The sequence below is a fragment of the Felis catus genome, chromosome B4, assembly GCF_018350175.1.
Source record: "Felis catus isolate Fca126 chromosome B4, F.catus_Fca126_mat1.0, whole genome shotgun sequence".
Taxonomy (NCBI): Eukaryota; Metazoa; Chordata; class Mammalia; order Carnivora; family Felidae; genus Felis; species Felis catus.
Window position 1 is genome coordinate 23017786 of NC_058374.1, and position 16191 is coordinate 23033976.

At 43.3% G+C, this 16191-nt stretch overlaps 1 protein-coding gene and 1 long non-coding RNA gene across 3 annotated transcripts in view; one reads left to right on the top strand and one right to left on the bottom strand.

The window, feature by feature from the left end:
- KIAA1217 (sickle tail protein homolog) overlaps positions 1-16191 on the top strand; it is a 302577-nt gene that overhangs the window by 118447 nt on the left and 167939 nt on the right.
- LOC109501359 lies at positions 11915-16100 on the bottom strand. Of its 2 annotated transcripts, XR_006600357.1 has the most exons (3): positions 15540-16090; positions 14134-14388; positions 11915-14041 (listed from the first exon to the last, which is right to left on the bottom strand). It is a non-coding gene; the product is annotated as an uncharacterized LOC109501359 (long non-coding RNA). The 2 variants fall into 2 exon arrangements; XR_002159348.2 differs by having other exon boundaries at positions 11915-14388; positions 15540-16100.

Genomic DNA, 16191 nt, shown 5'->3' on the forward strand with positions numbered 1-16191 from the left:
ATAGCTATTCGTTCATCTGCAGACTTCATTTTTACATTTGCCTTTTTGCTGGACTAGTTGCTAGTTGCACTAATGGATGGAGCATTATAATCTCTAAAAATGTTTCTAAGTTAAGTGGGTTTGTAGTCTAGAAGGCGAGCGACAAATGCCCAATCCGGCATAAGTCTCAATGTCCTACCGGCTTGACTCCATTCCCCTAGAGGCCTTTTCTAGGCCAAAAGTCAGCAATAGCATTTGTCCCAGTGTGGGTAATTATCCAGTTTCTCTGTCAAGACTTCCTTCAGGGTACCTTCCCAGGTGTCTGAAGTGTGGGGTCTTTGCACCTTTTAGAACACTTAATATCCCATTATGGGAGATCCAGACCTTAAGCAATCTTCTTAGCTCAAGTCTCCCAGTCCTGGAGAATCACACCTAAGTGGCCCCGGAACAAATGACATCAGTGGCCCCAGCCTTCTAGAAGACTGACAGGTACTCTTCAAGTCCTATAGGTTGTGGATGTGCTGGAAAGAACCTCATGAAATTATTCATGTGTTCAAGGTGGGCTGAATTTAATCTTTCAAAGAGAAGCAGCTGTCAAGGTTTTAAGATGTGGAGCATATTTTACAATTTTGACCTTGATATTCGAGGTATTTCTCTGTGTCTAACCTAGAATTTATTTGGAATGAGTTTTCTTTTCACTTTTTCATAAGATAAATTTATATGTTTATAAATTTATCAATTTATAAGTTTATAAATTGATAAATTTATAAGTTTTCTTTTCACTTATTTTCATAAGATAAATTTATATGTTTTTTTCCCTGATTCTGGAAAGAATACATATTCCTGTTGAAACAGTGTCAGTTGAAGACATTTTAAGTTTATTTCCTTGGTTCTTGTGGCTTTGCAATTTAGATACAATTGATTCTTTTAGTACAGATGACTCTTAAGAAAGAGGAAATTAGGGGCGCCTGGGTGGTGCAGTCCGTTAAGCGTCCGACTTCAGCCAGGTCACGATCTCGCAGTCCGTGAGTTCGAGCCCCGCGTCAGGCTCTGGGCTGATGGCTCGGAGCCTGGAGCCTGTTTCCGATTCGGTGTCTCCCTCTCTCTCTGCCCCCTCCCCCGTTCATGCTCTGTCTCTCTCTGTCCCAAAAATAAATAAAAACGTTGAAAAAAAAAAGAAAGAGGAAATTAATCAGAGGGCCTGGGTGGCTTAGTTGGTTGAGCATCCAACTCTTGATTTTGGCTCAGGTCATGATCCCAGGATTGTGGGATTGAGCCCCACATCAGGCTCTGCACGGAGCATGGAGCCTACTTAAGATTCTCTCTCCCTCTCTCTCTCTCTCTCTCTCTCTCTCTCTCTTTCTCTCTCTCTCCCCTACCCTGACCCTCTGCCCCTGCTCGTGCTCTCTGTCTCGTTGTAAAAAAGAAAAAAAAAAAAAAAACAAAGAAAAAGAAAAAGAGGAACTTAATCTTAACAGAATCATGTTGCAATTATAGAAGGACATAGAGAAAAATATAAACTAACGTTTCTGGAATAAATTCCATTACATAGTGAAGGAAAACACTAAGTCAAAGTGACTCACATGTAGATCCAGATTTATGCCTGAAGCAGCCTTTTTAAGCAAGTTTTTGAAGCTTGGTTTCCTTATCTGTAAAACTGAAGATACCATATTTTTCTCAGTGGCAGTGTATGGATCGAATAAACGCTACGTGGGAGAGAACCTGATGCGTATCTGGTACCCGTGGCTTCAAATAATGATCTCCCCCTACCCCGTACCTTCTTATCTGTCTCTACTTCACCTCTTTTTCTTACCTGTCATCTCTTCTTACATATCCCTCTGTTATTGGCACAGAATATATGTTTCCTTTGGGTTGTAATCATTACAGTTCAGTCACTGAATATATTTTCCCCCTTGTGGGCATTGTCACCCACTTTTTGGCCATTTGAATAAGTCTCCATTTGTAATTCATCAGGCATTACCTAATTTCAGTGGAAAGAAAATCAGCCTCTGAAGTGGAAGGAAATCTGGTGCCATTCGTTGTAAAGGAGTTACTCTCTCAGTGTCAAAGTAACACATTTGGGCTTTAGACAGTGTCTTATATGGACCTGCTGAGTTACTAGATTAAGAAGCTAGCAACCTCAGAGGTGGGATGATAGGAATTTTGGTACTATTTGTTTAATAACTACCGTGGGCCAGGAACTAGGACGGATGCTTCCCATCTGTTTCACATTCAACCTTCATGACTCTTCGGTGGGTGTTATTACCATTGTTTCACGGAAGAGGAAGTTAAGGCCCGCAGAGGTTGGTGAGCTCACTCAGGATGGCGCACTGAGAAAGTTCTGATTCCGTGTTGCACCCAGGCCTGTCTGCAACTCTGAGTATTTTCTATAATTGCACTTAGGGGTCATGATTATGAGAAGACATCTTTTAAAATATGGACCTTTAGCATCCCACCAGAGCCACCGTTCAAGCCTGTCTTATGAGACAGATTCTGTTTTTCCCTCTGTGACTCCATCTTTTCTCCCACTCTCCCTTGCTTGCCGGGAAAACAGGTTTATCGTGTAGAGTTTGTTCATACATATGGCTAATTCCGAAGTATCATAGTGTCGTGATGTCCCGAAAGAAAACGAATTGCAAGCTGTGCAGTTGTACGTAGAAGGAAAGGAGAATCCAAAAGGGACTTGATCTCCAGGCATTTAGGATCGGGTCAGAAGGAGGACTCCCTGCGTTGGCCTCTGTCCTAGAGGCACAGGAAGCCAGTTCTGCCAACACTGAGGTCCTGCCCTTAGTGCTGTCGCTTCCACCAACCCCCACCCCTCCCCTCGAACTCCTGAAGTGCCCATCCTACCCATCCCGGGGCTGGGGGGCAGGCTGGGTATCCCTGGCTTAAGAAAACTGCTTCACGGTGAAGTCTACACTTGAGAGCTTTCTTTGGCCTTAGGCTACCCTCTGTAGTCAACTACCTCGTATTCAGTCGAATGCTTTTTTCTTCTGAGAGATCAACCTCACAAGAAATCATGGAATTTGCTTGAAGTTATTTTCAAACAAGCAGAAATACTTCAGCCTTCCATCCAGGTTTCTGGTGGTGGGAAATTCTTTGAGTGTGCGTGCGTGTGTGTCTGTAAATGTGTCTGACACGTGTTATGGGGAGATAGTTCTCTGTCGTGTAATCCTAAGAAATGCAAATCCTCTTCTCTGATTGCTTTGCTCTTTCCTTCCCCGTGGACGTTTTGCTGTGCTCAGTAGGCTGCCAAGTCCATACGGATTAGAACTGCGTAGTACCCTTCGCCTACTCCTGTCAAAATAATCAACCATCGCAGGGCGGAAGGAAAACCAACAGATGCATTCTTCCTGGGTGAAAGTGGGACTCAGTGGCCCAGCCTGCAAATGAACCCCTCCCTCATTTCTTTCTAGAAGCATCCTGCAGTCACATGTAATAAGATTCCCTTTTTCATGTCTTCTGCGTGTAAACAAAATCTTCACTAAGCCCCTGGTTAGGGATGGCAGTTGGGATCAGTTGGAAGATTATCACGCCAGGAGGATTGCGTCTCCTCCATTCCTAAAAAAGAGACCCCACAAAGTTGTTTTCACTTAAATTCGGTGTTTTGTTCCTCCCGATCTGGACTTGGGTCTTTTTTTTTTTGCTTTCCTTTTCAGTGGAGACTCGATGTTTATCTCCGTATTTCCATTTCTAGTTCAGTATAACATCTCCCCTATCTGAACCCAACATTCTTGGGAAAACTTTATGAAACTGAATCAGGCAAACAAAGTGTATTTCCTTGCATACTCTTTGTCATAGCATGTGCCTCCCTTACTATTTATTTTTGTGAGCTGAGGTTGTAGTTTAGATTTCCTCAATGTGGTTTTTGGAGCAAAAAGCATGAAACTGCTACTCACGAGATCTAGGATTTCCCACTGGCTCTGCCGGTTGCTAAGTGGTAACCTTAGATAATGCAATGAACTTGTCCAGCGCCAGTCTCTTAAATGTGGGAGTCCAACCGAAAGGCCTTGAGGGCTCCTTTGGCATCGGCCTCCTGGGACTCTGCAAAAAGATAGTTGCGTAGAGTAGGAATATCCTTATGTGTTCCCAAAAGATTGTCCTTTATAATGACATCTTTTGAAAGGAGCGCCAATACACAGATCTTGGACAAATAAGTAAACTTTAAGGAAGTCTACCAGATCTCTTTTGCTAGCGTAAGATTATGTCTCAAGGCGTAGCACTGTGCTCTTTTCAGGCAGTCAGCTTGCTTTTGAGATACACCAGCCACCGTGGACACGCGAGAAGCTGGTGAGCTCCGTATACAAATACGCGTGAGGCCACAATCACGGAGAACAGCAGCCACAAACATCTGGAATATAGCCATAAATCTAGATGTGGAAAAAAAGACAGTCAAGAAACAAATGATTGCCATTGAGCCTAAGCATTTTAATCAGAGAGACAGCCACCTAACCCCACATACCTGACAAATTTAGTAGAAGACTGTGACAACAGAAAAGATGGCAGTTGACAGCAGGAGGACTAATTTTTTTAATTACAATTTTTCAGGACACCTGGGTGGCTCAGTTGGTGGAGCCTTCCCACCTCAGCTCAGGCCATCATCTCACGGTTCCTGAGTTTGAGGCCCACATTGGGCTCACTGCTGTCAGCTTCAGACCCTATGTCCCTTTGTCCCCCACCCCCTCCCCGCCACTCCCCCGCTCACACACCCGTGCGCACTCTCTTTCTCTCTCAAAAATAAACATTAAAAAAATATAAACGAAAAATTTTAAATTAAATGTAATATTTGTGTGTGGTAAAAACTGCAACTCCTACGTTAATCATACGCACAGCCACAAAATTAAAAGCTTCTATCCTAAATTCTCTGTCCTTCTTTCTAAAAGTAAGTATTGGGGGCGCCTGGGTGGTTCAATCGGTTGAGCATCCGACTTCAGCTCAGGTCATGGTCTCATAGTCCATGAGTTCTGTACTGACCGCTCAGCGCCTGGCGCCGGCTTCAGATTCTGTGTCTCCCTGTCTCTCTGTTCCTCTCCTGCTCTGACTCTGTCTCTCACTTTCTCAAAAATAAATAAAAATTAAAAAATAAAATAAAATAAAATAAAATAAAATAAAATAAAATAAAAGTAAGTATTGTTCATGGTTTCTTGTTAGATCCTTTCCCAAAATCCTAGCCGCATATCCCAGTAGAACTATCCATAGCTTCTTTTTATATTTATATAAATTATCAGAAAGTATGGTTGTTTTGTGCCTTCCTCCTCCTTTAATGGTGTGGCTTCAGGATACCCATCAGGTCATACATATCCAACTCATTTCTTAGGGACTGTATAGTTGACTACCGTATAGATTATCATAATATTAAATCAGTTTCCTATGTACGTTAAATAATCATTTCCTTTCCACCTTTCTCAACCTGCGACACCTGCCTTTTGGTCATTGTTCTCTTTATCAGGAAGACAAAGCTGTTCATATTTCTGGGTTCTGACACTCAACTATTCTACAGGGTAAAGTGCAGTAAGTAGAACTGATTGTCCAAAATATTTACAAATTCTACCGGAAAGGTTATGCCAATGTAGAGATCCCTGCAACACTTCAGAAGGCTGTTTTCTCTATTGTTGCTACCTGGAATATCAATTTTTTAAAAACTTTGGACATCTAATACGTGAGAAAAGACACTCATTGTTTCGATTTGTTTATTTTTAAATAAATGATGTTAAGGTTTATTTTCCTATTAATTATAGTTGATTTTTATATGTGTATAAGGTTCCTGTTTGTGTTTTTGCCCACTTTAATGGGATGATTACCCTTTTTCGTATTGATTTGCAAGACTGCATCATAAATTAAGGGATTAACTTTTTATTGTACCTGTTGCAAATACTTTTCTATATGTCTGGAGTTTGTTTGTGTAAGTTTTTTCCCCCCTTAGAAAGTTAAAACTTTCATATAGTCAAATCAGGAATCTTTCCTTTTATATTTCTGCCTTTTAGAATTGTGTTTTTAGAAAGGCCCTCCCCATGCAAGTATCACGTATTAAAAATGTTTGTTTTATTCTAGCCCTTTTATTTTTTTTCAACGTTTTTTTATTTATTTTTGGGACAGAGAGAGACAGAGCATGAACGGGGGAGGGGCAGAGAGAGAGGGAGACACAGAGTTGGAAACAGGCTCCAGGCTCCTAGCCATCAGCCCAGAGCCCGACGCGGGGATCGAACTCCCAGACCGCGAGATCGTGACCTGGCTGAAGTCGGACGCTTAACCGACTGCGCCACCCAGGTGCCCCTATTCTAGCCCTTTTAGAGCATAACTTTCTTAGGTTGTGCTGTTTGATCCATCTGAAGTTTATTTTGGGGGTAAGGAGTTTGATAAAGTCTCAGCTTTATTTCTTTTTCCAAGTGGCTGGTCAGCAGTGCCATTACCACAAACTGAGTAATTAATCTTTTCCCCACTGATTTGAAATGCCACCCTATGAGACCCAAATTTCTGCCTGTAGTTGAGTTTATTTTTGAACTCTGTGTTTAGTTCCATTGAACAGTTTTTCCCTTTTCCAATTCCAGGATGTTTGAGTTACTGTAACTTTATTTTTTTTTTCTAATGTTTACTTATTTTTGAGAGAGAGAGAGAGAGAGTTCAGGAAGGGCAGAGAGAAAGACAGAGGATCTGAGGTGGGCTCTGCACTGACAGCAGAGAGGCAGATGTGGGTCTCAAACTCATGAACTGTAAGGTCATGACCTGAGCTGAAGTTGGACAGTGCCACCCAGGTGCCCCTACTTACTGTAACTTCAGATACGTGTCAAGCAAGGGGAACATTAGCCATTGTTCTGCTCAGTTCATAGGTACACTGTTTAGTGCCTACTTAATGAAGGGACCTCTGTTTTCAATTTTCTCTATTACCATCAGAACTAATGTTCATGATGACATTGTACCATCTGAAAAAATTAACTTCTGCCATCATACTAAGCTTAAAAAGATCGAACGTATGCCAAATTAAAGTAAACAAGATGATTTTTAAAATAACACACAAAATGATATTTTTCCAATCTTATCTGGAAATTTCACTTCTGTGACACTGTTCTGTAAATAAGACATTACAGTATCTATTCACGCACGCATTTATAGGAGATCAGCCAGAAAAGTATTAGTGTTTCTTGTGCTGTGTCTTTTAGTATGTGGCACATCAAATAGAGTTATGGGTTGTCCTGCTCTGATTGATTTCATATAAAGGTCTTTGCTTTGGCAGCACTTGAGACCTATTCACTTTCTGAGGTAAATCTTACAGAGCAGGAAGTTGAGGTTTTGGGGTAGAGTCCAAGAGTCAGTTCTGATCTTATTGTTGGGGAATGTGGAAACCTAAAGCCTTCCTTTAGTTAATAATGTGAATAGTGGAGGATCTTTTTTCCCCCGTATTAATTATTTTCTGAAAGATTCATTTTACACAGATCTGTGCTTAACTATGGTCAGAGAATCGCCCCTGATTTAAAAACCTCCTTATCTGTACACGTTGTAGTTCAAAGGCGGGACCTTACCATTTATGTGGAGAGAAAGTAAATGAGATTTCTTGCTATCTGTCTCCATACGTTTAATGGTAGGATTGTGCCTTGGGTCCTATTTCGAGTTAAAACTGACAAGATTCAATGAGTTGCTACAATTAAGAATCATTTTCACCTCAGAATCAACTCTTCAGTGTATCTCAGAGAATCGATTGTCAGCCGTGCAGGGGGTAGACCATCTTGAGCTGAATGGGCAGTTTGATTGTTTCTTTTCAATTGAACAAACATAGGTGCTCATTTGTCTCAGACCCTGCCAGAGAGGCAATGTGGGGGTGTGAAAAAAAAAGTATGTATATTCTGTTGTCTTGTCTTCAAATATGAAAAAAAAATGCTTACAGCCCAGCTAACTTGAGACACCAAGCATAGAGATTTCTTCACGGATAATAGAGATGAAAATAACAATGGTGTCTTCCTATAGTTCATAAGCAGGGGCTTGGGCAAAGCTATGGCAGAAGGCACCTGGAGGGACATGGCTTGATCTGTCCTCAACATCCCACTTGGTAGAACACAGCATTGTTTGCCTACCCATATCACTGTCCCCAAACAAAAAGGGCAGCATAGACCAACAGCAGCCTACCTCAGAGGACCTTCCAAAGGGCATCTGTATGTCATCCAGCATGTGAGGTTAAACATCTCAAAGAATCAAAAGAATGGGAAAATACCAAAGGAACCATTAGGTGAAATGAAATGTGGCAAAGATCTTCATTCCAATTTAATGGAGTCCAACGCCATTCCTCTCTGGAGAGATCCATTAGGAGAAGATGTATCTTTGACTGAATTCACAGACCACGAATTATCCTCACACGATAAATGATATGCTAAAAATTATTTGGATTTGATCCCTCCTTATATCTTCAGATACTTTGTGGACAACACAGGCTAGGAATTGTTCTTTTTTTTTTTTTTTTTAAGATTATTTATTTATTTTGAGAGAGGGAGGGAGAAAGAGAGAATCCCAAGCAGGCTCCACACTCAGAGTGGAGCCTGACACAGGGCTCAATCTCACCACCATGAGGTCATGACCTGGGCCAATGACAAGAGTTGAACGCTTAACGGACTAAGCAACCCAGGTAGATGACCCCGGAGTTGACCTTTTCGGTTCACTTTTTTTTTCCTCTCTCTTACTTATTTTGACTGTTGACAGTATTTTATTTTAAATTGTGGTAAAATGCACATAACAAAATAATTTTACCATCAGCCATTTCAAAGCGTACAGTTTAGTGGTGAAAGCATTATGTAAAATCACACCGTCCTTGTCTTTTTTGTGTCTTACTTGTTACTTCACTTAGCATAAGTGCCTTCAAGGTTTTTCCATGTCAGAATGTCCTTTCTTTCTTTTTTTTTTACATTTTTATTTATTTTTGAGAGACAGAGAGACAACGTGATCAAGGGAAGGGCAGAGAGAGAGAGAGAGGGAGACACAGAATCTGAAGCAGGCTCCAGGCTCTGAGCTGTCAGCCCAGAGGCCAACGTGGGTCTTGAACCCATGAACCCCGAGACCATGACCTCAGCCGAAGTCAGACACTCAACCGACTGAGCCACCCAGGCGCCCCAGAATGTCCTTCCTTTCTAAGGGCTCCTTTTAAAGGCTGAGTGATATCCCATCGTGTGTATATACCACATTTGGTTTGACCAGCCAGCGGTCAGTGGAAATTTGGATTTTTGTCATTTTTAATACAATGTACACTCACTACCATCTCAACAAAACAGGTTTAGAATTTGAAACGGCTTCCTGGTTAGACTTTTGCTGTCGTTGATACCTGTGAGTTGGCTTAGTGAGTGTTAAGAGGAGTAGAAATGATTGCTTTAGAAATGAATTAGAGCACTTGAGCACTAGTCTTGAGACTTAAAATCTTCCCCCTTCAAGTGTGGGCAGCTGTAGGATCCTATAAAAAAAAAGCCGAAGGACGAAGGTGGCAACCACTTGGTGAAAGATGTTTGTCTCCCTGAATTGATTTCCCTGTACCCAGCGTCCAGAAAGGTGTGTTTTTCATGGCCCTTTTTAGGCCTCTAAGCTTGCAGGGTGGGTTTGTTTCCTTAAAGACACAGTACGTGATCTTTCTCACCAGCCTCGCTCGAAGGCTCCACTAGATAAACACTTAGAGGTCCGGAAAATGGGAGTAAAGGGAGCCATTTAGATTATTTCACATCCTCTTGCCCTGGAGTACTTTCCTTACTCAACACTTTCCTCACGTTTCTCAGAGGAGAAACGAAATGGAAACTTGGTCCATTTATTTTTTACATACATGCCAGCTTTGACCACTCTTGGCACGAGGTGAACAGGAGATTAATGATGGGGGTTATGCCATGGAAAAAGCCATAAGGCTTTACATCACAATGTTTTGTTTTTAAAACATTTTGTTTTCATAGCTGGGGATTACTCTTTTGGCAGAGGGTAGGGAGAATGAGAAAAATATTGTAGGATAAAAGAGAGAGTACTGATTTAAAAAAAAAATGCAACCTATTCCATTTCGGCTTTGGGAAGAAATGCTTTGAGTTTGGAGGTGAATAGGTAGGATCGTGTCGCCATGTATATGCTATTTGCATATCATTCCTTGCCTTAAAAAAAATTACTATATAGGGGGCGCTTGGGTGGCTCAGCCTGTTAAATGTTCGACTCTTGATTTCAGCTCATGTCATGATCTTGAGGTTTGGGGAATCCAGCCTCACCTCAGGCTCCATGCTGGTAACGTGGAGCCTGTTCGGATTCTCTCTCTCCCACTCTGCCCCTCCCCTGCTTGTGCTCTCTCTCTCTCTCTGCTTCAAAATAAATAAATAAAATAATTAAAAAAAAAAAGAAAATTACTATTTAACAAAGAGGTAATTATTGACCCAGTGTACTTAGAGTATGATTATTCTTTTTAAATTTTTTTAATATTTATTTATTTTTGAGAGAGAAAGACAGTGCGCGTGTGAGGGTAAGGCAGAGAGAGAGGGAGCCACAGAATCCGAAGCAGGCTCCGGGCTCCAAGCTGTCAGCACAGAGCCTGATGTGGGGCTCAAACTCACGAACCACAAGATCATGACCTGTGCCGAAGTCAGACACTTAACCGACTGAGTCACCCATGTGCCCTGTTGTTTTTTTAAAATAGTTTCTACAGGGGCGCCTGGGTGGCGCAGTTGGTTAAGCGTCCGACTTCAGCCAGGTCACGATCTCGCGGTCCGTGAGTTCGAGCCCCGCGTCGGGCTCTGGGCTGATGGCTCGGAGCCTGGAGCCTGTTTCCGATTCTGTGTCTCCCTCCCTCTCTGCCCCTCCCCCGTTCATGCTCTGTCTCTCTCTGTCCCCCAAAAAATAAATAAACGTTGAAAAAAAAATTTTTAAAAAAAGCAGACTTTAAAAAAAATAAAATAAAATAAAATAGTTTCTACACCCCTCGAACTCACTACCCTGAGATCGAGAGTCGGATGCTCTACCTCCTGAGCCAGCCAGGCGCCCTGCCATTTTTATTGTTAATAGATGTAGTCGCTTTAGAATAGCATATCCAGCACAGCTTAGCAAATGGACGTATTTATTAGCTCCGAGTGTATACTCACATCAGATCTCTTCTTTTTTTTTTTACTCTGTGTTTATGGTATAAGTCATCTTTTAAAAATCATCTTGTATTTTTGGTATAAATTACCTAAAAATAAAGGGAGGTTTGTTGTTGTTGTTGTTGTTGTTGTTTTTTCAACGTTTATTTATTTTTCGGGCAGAGAGAGACAGAGCATGAACAGGGGAGGGGCAGAGAGAGAGGGAGACACAGAATCGGAAACAGGCTCCAGGCTCTGAGCCATCAGCCCAGAGCCCGACGCGGGGCTCGAACTCACGGACCGCGAGATCGTGACCTGGCTGAAGTCGGACGCTCAACCGACTGCGCCACCCAGGCGCCCCTGTTGTTGTTGTTTAAATTAGAAATTAGTGAGGTCTTAGAGAAAGAGAGGAGATATCGTATACATTTTAGGAAAGTCGCCTCCTGCATGTTCTATAGGATTTTGCACATAATGAAAACCAGAAGTCGCCAAGTTAACAGTCGATCTCAAGAATAAGCAGGCTGAATTCTCATCCCTGTTCTGTGAGCACTGAGTTCAGTGAAAAGCAGTGATTTGGGGGAGAAATATGAAGCTCTGGTGAAGGGTAGATGGTGCCCTGAGGAAGTTACTGCTCCCACATTGCAGACCCAAGCACGTGAAATAATTTGGGGTCTCACATTTTTATGGGAGGTTACACTGATTATCACCAGAGGCCTATTGCCTTTGTGATTTTGTGAAGGACATGTAACCTTGCTCATTTGGAAGAAAAAAAAAAAATGCCTGCCAGAATCAGCCAGTGTGGAATATAGAACACAATCCCTCTAGTCTGAGGATTCCCCAACATCTGTGTGTATTCTAAGAGGATATTCAAAGAGAGGCTGGAGAATGAGCAAAGCAGAAGTATTTATTGACATTGGACCATGTGCCAGGCGTGAGAGTTATTTCATTTATTCCCCACTGAAACTCTACACGGTGGTATTCCCATTTCGTAGATGAGAAGCCTGAGGCTCAGTCAGGCTAACTTATCTGGTGGACAGTGTATCGAGGACGATCTGCTTCCAAGCCTATGCCCTTTCCAAAGCAGCCCCCTGCTCCCGGCCGGCCTGTTCCACCGGGCACGCTGATATGGAGCCTCCCTTGTCTAACCTGGGGCGGTCCTACCTTCCCTGCTCTGGCTGTTGGAATGTGCATGCCAGTGTCTGAAAGCCATTAAGGAAAATGAGTCACTTGCTGGATGCATTGAACTCCTTTCGATTATGAGAGCTTCATGGAGAAATAAAGTACCAAATGATTTTTCTTCGTAAAAAGAATTGAATCTCTCTCCTGAGTGGAGATTGTTGGCAAGTTCATGTGCAATCATGGTCAGCAGAAAAGAAATATAAGCAATAATGAAAAGCTTGTGGACTCGGAATGCCTTTAGCCCCCAGAGCTGAAGAGCAGGCCTTTGGGGAATGTTGTAGAGAGGATGCAGAATTGGGGCATGCAAAGAATTTTGGTTTTGGAGGAAAAGGCAGGGAACAGAAAATGAAGAGACGGAAAGCGAGGCGCGACGGATGGTTACTCTTCACCCCTGGGTAAGGTGGTGTGAATTGCTTTTGTTTCACCCCTTACCCCCCAAATAATTTCTTTCTGGTGAAGAAATATTTTTGAGGTAACTCATTACCTTTTGGCTTTAGGCCTGGAAGCCTCAAAAGTTGAAAGTAATTTTATATGCTACAGATGCTTCCTGGTTTTAAAACTGTGACCTGGCTTCTAAACGATGATGACATCGATGCTATAGGATAATACTCTTCCATACCAGTAGCAGCTGTGGGGGACTCTTTACAAACTTAGGGGGAGGGGAGGCAGTCCGATTTAGATCATGGGCTGACCGAAGGGAAGATATTTGGCGTGATTTCCACTGTAGGTAAAGATAAATTGGTATTGTGTTCCAGTTCCGAGACCGCGCAGTAGACAAACCCGTCTTTGCCTGGTGGTACTTTTAAAAACTCTTAGTATTGATTCCATACTTTTGATATGTTTTCATGACCAGTTCAGACTACCCAAGCTGTAAAACACCAGTCATTAAGAAAAACTCTCCATCAGAGGAGAATCAAGGAAATTCTGCTTCCATTATTTAAGTTTTGACATCTCTGGAGGGACACAGTAAAACTCTTTCTACCCGTTAGTAGTTGACCTTGAAATAGGATACGTATTTCCTCTGTGGTGTGCTCACTAGTCTCCGTTTTATTCCTGTAAGCATGGAGTTAAGTGATGGAAACAAAAGGAACTTCATAAAACCTTGTTGCCGAATCCTGTCCTCCTCTATTCATTGGAGCTAACTAACAGTCAACAGGGGATTTTGATGGTATTTTACGTTATTTCAACTGTTACTTTTTGAAAGAGTGGATATGTGACTTGTAAATAGGTTGTTGGAATCCACCTCTTCAAAAATTCCCGTCTGGCTTCCTTTCTTCCCCTCTAGTGCCCTCCTTTTCTTCCTGCCTCGAGCTCCCTGCTTTTCTGGAGCTCCTGAAGTCTCTATAACCTCACCCTTCCCACACGATCCTAGGTCAGCACTCCTTTGTGTCTGTTTGGTCATTTGTGGGCGGTGGTAGGTGGGCCCCGCCCCTTTGTGTAAGAGACACGCCCACAGAGTCTCATCCATGGTCTAGCTTGTTGCCCATTATGAAGCGGGAGGTTCGCCCTGTAGGGGAGGGGAAGCCAGGGATCCGGGGAGAATACAAGACCTTTCCTCACCTTGCACCTAGGCTCACGAACTCAGCAAAAACAAGGAAGGAAGGAACAGTTGCCTTGCACAATTTATTTCATTTCTGGATCCCTTTTCCTGTATCCTATCAAAATCTCCTCTCTGCTAAATTATTGATACGAAGTTTTATCTGGTACAGCTGCTGCTGTCTCTCCCCAGGGGCGTCTTCACTTTGAATAATGGAGTTAGTTCAAAGCCCCTGCTTAGCCAATCAAGGAGCTGTGGATTTGCAGGGTTCAGCTGGCAGGTTGGTGTAATGTTCCTGGAACAAGAAGGCTTCTTGGTTTCCATGAAATCACCCTCTTCCCCCATGACCGACCACAAGCCACTACCCTGCCTGCTCACATGGCTGACCTTGCCGTTGTGGTTAATGAAAAGGATACGAGTCTACACATGCCGGTGGCTGGCAACATAGCAAGAAAAAGTTCCCCTGCCGGGAATGGGCCTTCTGGGTGCCCTTGGGATGGATCACCTGCCAGGTGGCCTTCTTTGCTTCATCCCAGGGTGTCAAGTGTGACCATCAGCTTAACTGGGTGCTGTCGAAGCCCGCCTTCCCCATCTGCAACACTGTTTGCTCCACTGGAGTGGGAAAGAGGCCAGTGGACGAATCTACAGCAGAGCCAAACATTGGATTACACTTTACCCATAAGCCTCTTCAGCTGGCCTAAGAATTACATTATGAATGGGGAGGGCAGGTGACTTGCTGAGATAATCCTTGAAAGAGAGATTGCGTGCATAGAAACTCAACCTCCTTTCCAGTGTTCCACATGGAGTAATCATGAACCACATAGTAGCTTTGTATTTCCATACTATTAATTGCAAGTTATGTGTGTATACTTGAAGTATCAACTTAAAAACAGTGCTTTCCCTTTCTCATAAACAGGCTCTGATCTGCCTATTTTACATTATGGTGGCCAGAGCACCACCATTCTATTAAAAGTATAATGTTTTCAGGGCACCTGGTGGCTCAGTCAGTTGACTGTCCGACTGTTAATTTTGGCTGGATCCCAGGGTGGTGGGACTGAGCCCCCCGTCAAGCTCTGCACTGAGCATGGAGTCTGCTTAAGATTCTCTCTCTCTCTCTCTCTCTCTCTCTCTCTCTCTCTCTCTCTCCCTCTCCCCTGCTCACACTCGCTAATAATAATAATAATAATAATAATAATAATAATAATAATAATGTTTTCTTATGCCAGCCAATCAAATGCTCTGTTTAAACTCTGTCCTCCACTCTGGATTTGAAAGCTCTTTAGTGACCTCTCAAAGTCAGCCCTATGTTCAGGTCAATACTAGGAGTAAATTAAGAATCAGGGTTATTCTTGCTCTGCAGTCTTGCCTTAAAAGAGTGAGTTACCATTCCTAGAGGCAAAGGAACCGTGCTGTGCTTTGGTTACACATATGCAAGTGGGATTTATTAGCTTTGGGAAGGAAGCAGAGGTCATCATGATACTTGGTAAATTATGAGAGGGGGTCAGAGGGTCAGAAAGAGGGAGCTTCCCTGCCAGACATCCCTGGCTGAGAGTTGAAATACCATGGAGCAGATAGTTCGAAAATTATGAGTAACCTTCTCAACTTTGTCCTAGACCCTCGTGCCTGAGAGTACAAACCAAAGGAGGGAGTATAGCTTTGCAGGGATCTGGGGTGGGAGGGGGTGTGGAAGGGGGAGGATGGTAGCTGGCCAATCTTGCAGGGTTCTACAGTGAGTACTAAAGGTTGAAAGTAGTGTCAAGGCCTCCCCAAAAGCCTTGAATGACCCCACATACCTGCACATCAGCCTCAGACCCACCACGGCCTCTCGGATCTTCTGGGTGGAAGAGGAGAGAGATGTTCACACCAACAGGAAGTGCTCATCTCGATGATGCGGTTTTCTCTTTGCTCCCTCCCTGAGGGTCTCTCCCTCCCCTCCCTCCACCTCAAAACGGCTGAACCAGATGCCCTTCAGACAGGCTTGACATTCCAGTGCTGCCACTGCCCCGTATTCTGAAGGACAGGAGGTGGGGCAGCCTAGGTAGATGGTCCAGACGGAAATGCCTGTGAAGTCACAGGGTCACCCCGACACCCACGTGGGGCTTGTGTATGGTCAAACACCGCCTTGACAATAGCACTGTGTTTTGCTTGTGAACAACGGTTTCTGGTTTTCTCTCTCTGGCCGCATGGTCCTCGTTGTGTTGGTTCCGTCCTGTATTTTCGACTTCTTTCTGTGAAGCTTTGATGGGAAGGTTCTGCAGTAACTTTGCCCTACACTTCTCCTGGAAGGGCCGTTGATAAACTTAAATGTTTTTCTGAAAGCCTTTTCGTGGCACGAGCCGGGGCCCCGCTGAACATTTTTGAGCTGTGATTTGCACTGCGGCTCCAGAAACTACCATGCCAGTGGCGCTAAACAGGAACTATACGACTTTTAATTTTGCTGGGGGG